The sequence below is a fragment of the Monodelphis domestica genome, chromosome 3, assembly GCF_027887165.1.
Source record: "Monodelphis domestica isolate mMonDom1 chromosome 3, mMonDom1.pri, whole genome shotgun sequence".
Classification (NCBI taxonomy): domain Eukaryota; kingdom Metazoa; phylum Chordata; class Mammalia; order Didelphimorphia; family Didelphidae; genus Monodelphis; species Monodelphis domestica.
The window spans coordinates 308,224,777-308,235,651 of NC_077229.1; the positions used below are offsets into that span (position 1 = coordinate 308,224,777).

General features: G+C 34.0%; 1 long non-coding RNA gene across 1 annotated transcript in view; it reads right to left on the reverse strand.

The window, feature by feature from the left end:
* Window positions 1–8,063, reverse strand: part of LOC103092522 (uncharacterized) — a 44,334-nt gene extending 36,271 nt beyond the window's left edge. The window contains exon 1 of the long non-coding RNA XR_464398.3: window positions 7,940–8,063. This is a non-coding gene — a long non-coding RNA (uncharacterized LOC103092522). The remainder of the gene's footprint in view (window positions 1–7,939) is intronic.
* Between the last annotated feature and the right edge of the window lie 2,812 nt (window positions 8,064–10,875).

The window sequence follows — 10,875 nt, forward strand, 5'->3', positions numbered from 1 at the left end:
TCCCCTTTCCTTTTTGGTCTGGGGTCTGGGTGGTATGGGCGGGTTTTCTGTGAATTTAGGTTGCCTCAGATTATTTCTTCCCAGCCTCCGAGGTTTCTTAGAGCGCACGCCCCTGTTCTAAGTGTAACCACCACTGTGTTCAGCGTGGCCTCCCCTCTGTTCAGTGAGGCCTCCCCTTTGCTCAGTGCAGAATTCTCCTGTGAAATTACCCTGAGAGTTCGTTTCCTTGCAGTTTTTAGATCTGAAGGACCCTGGTGTCGCCCCCCAGACAGAAACGCTCCTCAATCACTCACTGTCCCAGTGAGAGCTCTGATACATTACTCTGCTTTGGTTGGGGAGGTGGAGGAGGGGAGAGCGGCTTTGTTCACATTTTTGTGCAAGCTTTTCCTCCTCCTTATAGTGTGGAAATGTTCAAATGCCACGTACCTTCATTTCTGTGGGGTACTGGAGAGTCCCTCTGTTCTTCCAAAGGTGATTTTTATGCTCTTTTGAGGTAGTCTATTTCGTTCGGTGCCGGGGAGAGGAAGTGATTCGCGTCTAGATTGTAGCCATGTTAACCTGGAAGTCTGCATCTACACAATCTTAATGAGAATTAACTTATCAAGGATGTCCTTGAAGAAAATATTAGAAAGAATTAAGAACATACAAATATTATTCTGCAACTGCATGCATATTTTCCATATTAAGGTTATTCATCTTCATTTCCTTTTTTCCCTTTTCGAAATCATAATTCTCATTCTCATTCATAATTCAAAAGATAAATATTGATAAAACTTGTGACAAATGTACTTAGTTAACCAAAATACTCCCTCATTATCCATGACAAAAAAAATAGTCTTACTTTTTACCCTGAAGCCATCACCTCTTTGTCAAGTATTGGGTAGAACAGAAAATGTCTTAAAACAGTTGTCAAAAATAGTTTCTGTTTGTAACTGAAAAAATAAAAATAAAAATGAGATTTAAAAAGAAAGTATGCAAATGAGAACATGTACTGGACAACATACAGACTGAATTAAATCCACAATGGGGAGTCAGAAATTTCCGCTAAATCAAGAGATAGAGTTCCAGATCTCACTGAAGGAAAAGTTTTAGTTCATCCTTATTATAGATAATGCTTGCTCATGGTTTGAGGCATATGCCTTATATCACTTTAAGGAAGATTCAATTTATTACAATGCTTTTTTTAAAATAATGAATGGGTGTTGTAGTTTGCCTAATTTTTTTTCCCCATCTTTTGAGATAATCATATAGTTTTTATTGGTTGTTACCGATATGGTCAATTATGCAGATAGTTTTTTCTAATATTGAACCATTCTGTTTTACTGGTATAAAACCTATCTGATTGTGTTGTATGATTCTTGTGATATAATTTTGTAATCTCTTTGCTACTATTTTATTTAAATTTTTGGCATCAATGTTCATTATGGAGATTGGCCTATTGTTTTATTTTTCTGTTTCAGCTCTTCCTGTTTTAGGTATCAGTACCATATTTATATATCATATTTGTGTCATAAAAGGAATTTGTAAGAATTCCTACTTTCTCTATTTTTCCAAATAGTTTATGTAGTTTTGGAATTAGCTGTTCTTTGAATGTTTGTTAGAATTCATTGGTGAATTCATCTGGCCCTAGGACTATTTTCTTATGGAATTCTTTGCTGGTATATTCAATTAATTTTTCTGTAACAGGGTTTTATAAGCATTCTGTTTCCTTATTTGTTAATCTATGGATCTTGTATTTTTGTTAGTAATCATATATTTCACTTAGATTGTCAGATTTAGTAATACATAGTTACACAAAACCATTTTCAATAATTACTTTTATTTCTTCTCTATTGGTTGTAATTTTCTCTTTTTTTCGATTTTTGATACTAATAATTTGGTTTTCTTCTTTTTAAAATAATGATTTATATATATTTTTAAATAAAACTAACTCTTTGATTTATTAGTTCAATTTTTTAAACTTTCAATTTCATTAAGCTTTTTCTTGATTTCCAAGATTCTCATTTTGGTGTTTAATTGGTGGACTTATAATTTGTTCTTTTACTTTTTTTTTTAGTTGCAAGCCCATCTCACTGATCTGCTTTACATTTGATTGATATAGTCATTTAGAGATAAGAATTTTCCCCCTGAGTACATCTTTGGCTGCATCCCATGAATTCTGGTATACTGTCTCCTCATTGTCATTTGCTATAATGGAAGTTTTTATTGTTTCTAAGATTTATTCTTTGAGTAAATCATTCTTTAGGATTAGATTGTTTAGTTTACATTTAATCTTTCTACTGTCCTTTGATGAATATATTTTTATTGTATTATGATCTGAAAATAATATATTTAATAATTCTGCTTTCCTACATTTGGTTCTTAGGTTGTCATGCCCTATTCTTTGTTCAATTTTTTGAAGGTGCTATGTACTACTGAGAAAAAGTATATTTCTTTCTACTCCCATTCATTTTTCTCCATATAAAATTTTCTAAAGTTCTCTTTACATCCTTAACTTCTCTCTTATTTATTTTTATTAGATTTATCTACTTCTAAGAGGAGATATTTGTGGTCCTCCACTAGTAATGTTTTACTATTTCCTTCTATAATGTATGTAACTTTTTCTTTAAGAATCCTGATGCTATTCCAGTTGGTACATATATGTTAAGTACTGATATTGTTTCATTGCCCAAGGTGTCTTTTATCATGTCGTATTTTCTTTCCTTATCTCTTTATATTAGATCAATTTTTACTTTTGCTCTGTCTGAGATTTTGTTTCCTACCCTGGATTTTTTACACTAGTTTAGAGAGAGAGAGAGTAGATTCTGCTCTATCCCCTTCTTTACTCTGTGTGTCTCCATACTTTAAATGTGACTCTTATAGACATTAAAGGTAGAAGACATATAAGATGTAAGCATATTAAATATCAACTTAAAGATATGACAAGGTCAAGAGAAGGATCCTATACCTATTGTGGCCTTTGCTTTTTAGATTAGGGAAGAGTTGAGAATGTTCAAAAGAAGCAGGAGCAAATCTAGCAGAAATAGAGAAATTGAAGATGAAAAAAGAGAGGATGATCATTAGGGTCAACTTACAGAGAGACTCAAGAATCAAATGAAGGATAAAAATGGAGAGTTAGCCTCTTCACAAAAGCGAGCTGAGATTTCAGAAAAGGAGAAGAATCTAAATGAATATATGACTAAAGTTTTTATCCATTAATTCTCTTAAAAAACTATATAAGTGAAACTGGTATAGATATTCTAAAACAGTTGTCAATTCATGGGTTACTAATACCCAATTTTGTACTATATAATGTATGACATATACTTAATTTCCTTTTCTATTTTTGTATTAATCTAGTGTTAAAGAAGTTTAATTTGGTTTCTTTAGGTATAAACTGACTGGAAAATGGAAGATAATAATAATAATGGTACTGGGTTTCAGAGGAAAATCACTTCTACATTTCCTGAAACCATTCTTAGCTTTTCTTTTCTCTAATTATTCCAAGAATTTTCTTTCTGAAGCAAAAGCCTGGACCATGATGAGATTAGTTACCCTTAAATGATTTTTCAGCTTTTCTGATTGTTCTGTTCTGATACACTATGTAGCGTGATGGGAGGAGTGGAGACTAGGAACTCCATGACAAGTTCAGACTTATAGGCAAGGTGTGACACTTTTGCTGAAAGACCTCTGAAATAAGCCCTGTAAGTCAAGACCCTTAGCCTCTGAAATCATGCTCTCTCATTTCTCCCATGAAGCCAATCTTGATGAGCATATTCAATGGTACTGCCTCTATACTCCCACCAAAGGCACCTCTGAAATTTAGACTTGGCCCCTGCTTCAACATCATCTGCTTCCATGCTATGTGAACACCAAGAAAATACTCTCATTGCAACCACTACCTTTCTTTCAATCCTGCCATATCCATAGCACCTAGAGCAGTCTCCACTCCCATCCCCAAAAGCATACAATAGCAAAATAACTAGTTTCTAAGGTCTCTAAATGTTCCAGGGCTATCACAGTGATTGGTTTCCCCTCTGAGGGGCTCTTCTCTGTCGGGAAGAAATTTTTCCCCTTTAACTCTCCTCTATCCTAAACTCCTGAGAATAGAAATTGACAGTTTGACATAGAGAGTACATACATAAATAATAAAGAATTGAATGAATTTTTCTTTGGATTACAGCCAAACATACCTTCATTGATATATAATAGTCTTAAAAAACCCACCAAAAACCTTTTACAATCAACTCCTCCTGGCTCTATCAATATGGCCTTTACAAATGCCAAAGTGTTGAAGAGTGTGAGTGATCATTAAGACAGATACCTTATTTCACTGAAATGTAATATGCAGAAAGTTAAATTTATGGCATTTATTAATTTAGGAACTGTTTCAATATATAATGCCTGCTGCTTCACTGTAAGGAATCTTAAGTTGCCTTAGCTAAGTGTTTCAGCAAATGTATCCCTTACCCGAGGACCCGTTACTTTGTTTACTGTGATCCATGCTGCAGTTAATTTACCCTCCCATTGGCTCATTTACTGATTCATTTTGAATCATTGCCTCTACTGTGTTTCTGTCTTTTTCTTTCCCACAGCTCTGATCAACCTTCCAATTTCCCAAAGGCAGCAGTTTCCATTGGACAAGTGTCAGAGCAACCTAAAAGAGCGGCAGATCATCCTCCTCCAGAATAAAGGGGAGTGGGGCTAGACAGAATTCAAATAAATATAGTTCCGTTAAGTGATCATTTCCTTAGACTTTTATGTCATGATGACAAACATATTTAAAGCTGATTTTAGACTCTGATTTTTTAATTTTAGATTTTATAGAAAATTGCCATTTCTCTCAAATATATGCTTTTTAAAAGATTTTATTTCAACATCCATATGCATGACTATCTTTTAGATAGTCCATTTTCCTCCCAAATTATGAGTACATAAAATTTTATAAGTTAAATCAAAGATATAATAATAGCACTGCAGATTCAAAATTTCTTTTTGAGAATATATTGTGTCTATATAATGAAATAAAAGTGTAATTTAATTTATGAAAAAAATTCAAGCACTGACTGTGTTAGGTTAGTCTGATTTATTGATATCTATTTTTTACAATCACCCAAAAAATAAAATAAAGAGAGATCAAAGAACAGGAGGAAATATATGTGCTGAAAGTTATTTTAATGAAATTCTCACAACCTTTTTTCTAAATGTGTGGACTGTCTGTATACTTGCCAAAGAAATAACAGGTAGACACACAATGAGGGAAACTAGAGTCAAACTACATTTATCCAGAACTTGGTGTATAATAGCTCAGCCCTCAGAGTAAGTGGGAAAGTAAACTCATTTCTGATCTGAATGAGTCATTCTGTGTCCAACCATTTAGCTGACAAAGTAAATTTTGGTCACTACAGTACTGAGGTCAAAACTGGTTCTAAATCTAACTTGCAAACTCATTCTAGTACTAACCTAAATGTCTGATATTGTCTTTGAAAATAATGCAACAATTTCCTGATCCTTTGTGTTACTAAGGTCCTGCAAGGATGAGAGGAGGATTCTCTATGATCAAAAGAAAATTGATTATAAGCTTGAACTAGAACCTCAGGACCTACCCAGAAACAAGGCTACTTTTTAAATGGTCAAAAATGCCATTACTCTTGCGTTCACTCATTTAAAACATACATACATACACACCCACACACCTCAAATAATTAAGCATTTATTATTGTAAGCTATATTAACTTTCATTCATTCTATGGACGCCTCAAAGAGTCCCCCAGTCCTACTGTTTGTTGTGGGATAACCTAGTATATATCAAAGCCCTTGTTTGTTTCTTGCCTTTTAAGTTGTTCTAATTATAAAGATTTTTTTTTTTATACCCAACTTGGCTATACCTTTTGATCATCCAATTTTTCCTTGTGCTGCTTTTTGGGGCTAAGCAAAACTATAAAATCATTCTACCACAGAAAAGTTATTGTGTTCCCCTGAGTCTTCTTTTCAAGTTGAATATATATATATATATATAGTTTCTTCTCCCAATCCTCAGATATATAAGCTTTTCTGACTTATTTTGAGGTTATTCTCCATTAAAATCCTCTGGATCTTTTTCATATTGATGGACTACCATCAATTCACACAGCTACCATACTATAATGGTATAGTTTCTTTTTTATTTAACTGTAGAAATGTGTATGTTTGCCTATTAAATTTCATCATGTTTGTTTCAGCCTCTGTTTCAGCCTGTCAAAGATCTCCTGGACCCAACTATACCCTACAATATGTTAGCTATCCCTCCAAGCTGTGATTCATCTACAAAAATGATAAACTTGCCATCTGTCCCTTGATCCAAATCATTGATAAAATGCTAAAAAAGAACCCTGGGCCATGAGGTCCCTGAAGATTTCATTAAATGCCAAATTTCAGGCTGACATCAATCCGTTAATGACTAATCTTTGGGTTCATTCTTTGAATCCATTTAACTGAATAATCATCTAATTTACTGCTCTTTCCACTAGGATATCATTATTGATACAGTCACATGTTTTGTTGAAATCCAAGTGTGAAATGTCCATAACATTCCCTTTATTGTGGTATAATGGAAAGAGTAATATCTTAGGATTCAGAAGGCCTGTTTTCATATTTTGACACTGCTGCATATTACTTTTGTGACCTTGGACAACTCACATAATTTTTTCTTGGTCTTAATTTATTTATTTGTGAAATTGGGAGAACACAGGATAGACTAGATAATCCAGGAGGTTTTTCCCAGCCCTATATCTGTGGTTCTATAATATGGCAGTTCGATTGTCAAGTTAGTCTAGATTAACCTATTCAATGGTTCCCTTTTCTAAATGGCAATGGTCCATTACTAAAAATGCATTCTAGAATTTTGCAATGAATAGAACCAAAATTTTTCTATCCGTGGTTTTGAATTGCCTTTCATTAAACAAAAATAATTGGTGTTCATTTACATATCTTCAATATTTTGTACACCTCTTTTTTCAATGGTTTCTCAAAGACTAATGGCCATAATTCAATAATATTTTTTGTCATTTCTCTCCTATGATATTGTCACAGAATTTTGAAAGCTGAAAGTGACATCAGAGGTTATCTGGCTGAACCCAGTCATAAAGGAATCCCCATTTGAGCATAACTATGTCACGCTCTGACTCAATAAACTTCATTGTCTCCCTGTTACCCCCAGAATCAAATAGAAAACACTGTTTGGCCTTCAAAACCCTTCATAACTTGCCTTCCCTACATTTCCAATCTTTATTCACTTTGCATTTCCATATACACTGTGATTTATTACTTTTCTAACAAGACACTCCATCTCCCAGCATTTTTACTGGCTAGCTACCAAGCTTAAAATATTCTTCCTTCCTCCTCATTTCTGCCTCTTAGCTTCTCTGGCTTTCTGCAAGTCTTAGCTAAAATTCAAATAGGATGATTGCATTGATTCTTAATTCTTCTAATATCTTCTTCCTCTTGATTATTTCCAAATTTATTATGTACATACTGGTTTGTACAAAAATTGTTGCCATGTTGTCTTCCCCATTAGACTAAAAGCTCTTTGCAAGCAGGAACTTTCCCCCTTTCTTTGTGTCCCCACTGCTTAGTACTATTCCTAGTGAAAGCTTAATAAATGTTTTTTGACTGACTTTCTGAGAAGTGGTTACTTAACCTCCATATAGTTCTCACCTCAAGGAGGCAGACAACATGCAAACAAATATGTACAAAACAAACTATATTACAGAAAAAATAGGAAATAATTAAAAGAGGGAAATCAGTGGAATTAAGTAAGATGAGAGGAGACTTCCTGTGAAAAGTGAGATTTTAATTGGGACTTAAAGGAAATTTACAAGTATGAGGATCTAAAAGAAGGATGAATCTACCACCTCTTAAGTCAAAACATTCCAATTGTAGACAGCTCTAATTATTAGATACATAGTTGTTGTTTATCTACCTTGACTGAAATGACTCCTTGAAACTTTCATCTTCCGTTGATAGTTTTTCCTTTAGGGCCTTATAGAATTGGCCTTCTGATAAGTAGTCACCAGGACTCATGGAACTTCTAATCATGGAGGAGGCTTAACTGTTCTCTACATGATAGAACTTCAAATATTTGAAGAAAATGGTCATGTCCTTATGAGTCTTTCTCTCCCCAGGTTAAGCATGTTCAGTCCCTTTACCTGATAAAGTTCTCTAAATATAGGTTTCCCTCAGGTTCTATCCTGGGTCCTTTACACATCTACCTTTCTACTACTTCACTTTACAAACTCATCAACTGCCATGGAATTAATTACCATCTCTCTGTTAATGATTCTCAATTCTCCCTTTCCTGCCCTAATCTCTCTGTTGACCTTCAATTTCAAATCTTTAACTGTCTTTCAGAAATCTCAAACTAAATGTCCAGTAGATATTTTAAACTCAGTATGTCCAAAAAAGATCTCATTACCTTCCCCCAAAAGTCTCCTTCCCTCCTGCCTTCCCTATTATTGTAAAAGCAAATACCACCTTCCCAGTCCCTAAGACTCACAATCTAGGAGTCATTCTGGATCTCTCACCCCCTCATATTCAATCTGGTGTGACATCTCTCCTAAAAATCCCTTTCTCACCAATAATATTGCCACCACTCCTGAGAGTCCTCATCACCTCATGCTTTGATTACTGCAGTAGTCTGGTTATGGGTCTGCCTGACTCATGTTCATTAAAGTTATTTCCTAAAACAGGTTGGATTATCTCATCTCCCCATTAAATTCCAATAGCTTCCAGGGAGAAATGTAAAAAGCTATATTTGTCACCTGAATCCCATCATAAGCTAATCTTCTCCTACTCTTCAAGTCTTCTTAAAACTTACTTCCAAACACATACTTTGATCCAATGATACTAGTCTCCTTGCTCTTCCACAAACAACTCCATCTCAGCCCAGAGCATTTTCTCTGGTTGTCCCCCATACCTGGAATGCTCTCCCTCCTCTATTCTTACTATTGATCTCTGTGATTTCCTTTTAGTCCCAACTAAAATTTCCTCTTTTCCCCTCATCTAACTCAATTCCACTACTTTCCCTCTTAAGTCAAAACATTCCAATTGTAGACAGCTCTAATTATTTCCTATTTTTCTGCATACAGTTTGATTGATATCTATATCTATCTATATCTATATATGTATATATATATATAGTTTGTTTGTTTGTTTGTTTGAATGTCCTCTCCTCCATGATTATATGATCCTTGAGGACAGGGACTATAGTGTTTACTATAGAGCATGACATATAGTAGGCACTTAATAAATGCTTATTGAATTAAATTGAATATATCAAGGACTCAAGCATCTATAGCATAATGATTTTCTTCTTCTAAATATTCTACTTTCATCAATGTCCTTCTTAAACCTCATTGTCCATAACTGAGAAACATAGTACTCAATACTTAGATAAGGTCGAGTGAGAGACTATCGTCTTTCACTTAACCTTCTGAAAGAAGTCCAAAATTACATTAGCCTTTATGGATAGCTACATATTCACAGGGCTGACTCATAGCTTGCAGCCCACCAAAAATCCTAGCCCTTTTTCAGAATAAATGTTATTTTTCCATAACCCTTTATCTTATGCTTCTGAAGACAGTTTTTATACCCTAGCCTGAGACATTCCATTTAGACTTTTTGAATTTCATATTAAACTCAGCAAATTTTGCACCTTCTACTCTGTCAAGATCTTTTTGGATCCTCATTCTGTCATTTGAGGTTTTAACTTCAATAATCATGCATTCCTTTATCTTATTATTGGGAAAATATTGATTATCATAAAGACAAGAAAAGTTCTGTGACATATGCCACAGGAGACCCTCTGCCACACTGACATGACATCATTTGGGTTTGTCAATTTATGCTTACTTAGCACAAACAGATGCTGTTTTTCCATTTTACCTTGGGTTTCAATTCCTTCTTGAATCATTATTTTTATTTCATCTTTTCCAGGTCAAACATTATGATCCCTTTGTAGTGAAAACAGAAATAAAATACCAAGTTGAGAAGGCATGGTCTTTTTCTATTATTCTTTATTATCACCCACCCCTCTCGAGGAAAAAGAGTTGAGCTATCATTTCTTGACCCCCCCCCTTGCCCAGATATAGCTAATAAAAGCTCTTTTTATTGCTCTTTGTTCATGTTACTAGTCTAAACTTCTTAGTGTAAGACAAGTATTCTATTTGAGGAATAGGTTGAAAAATTGTCACATTCTCAAATGATTCTTCTCTGTGTCTCTCTACACAAATTAGAAAAATAAATTTAAAATTGCTTGAAAGCATGAACTAAATCATCTTTCTTGAATAATAAAAGAGTGCCAGACTCATAGTCTAATGAGAGGTGGTTGGATTTAGGGGAGAACATGCTGGTTTTGACACTGAGACAGTTAGTTCAAATACTGACTCTACCAATATGACATAGGGCAAGTCACTTTACCTATGGTGCTCAGTTTCCTCATTTTATCAAGTGATGGTTTTGAACTAGATGATATCTAATATTCCTTCTAATGTAGCACATAATAGATGCTGTTGACTAATTTGTGAAATTTCTAAATAATTATTTCAATTTTAGGTAAGTTCTTAAGAAGCCTCCATTTACTATTGTTACCATCAGACAAGGAAATCAAGTTTTTGAACTTTGTCAATACTCAATGGATAAGCATTTATTAAGCACTTAATATATAGCAGGTCCTGTGCTTAGCCCTGTAGATTCAAAGAAAGGCAAATAGTTCCTGTTGTAGAGGTGATCATATTATAAAGAAAAAAAACAAAAGAAACAATGAAAAAGGATGATATATATACACATATATATAATATACACAATACATATTATGTATACCATATATAATAAAAGCAATACACACACATTTTGGTTGAG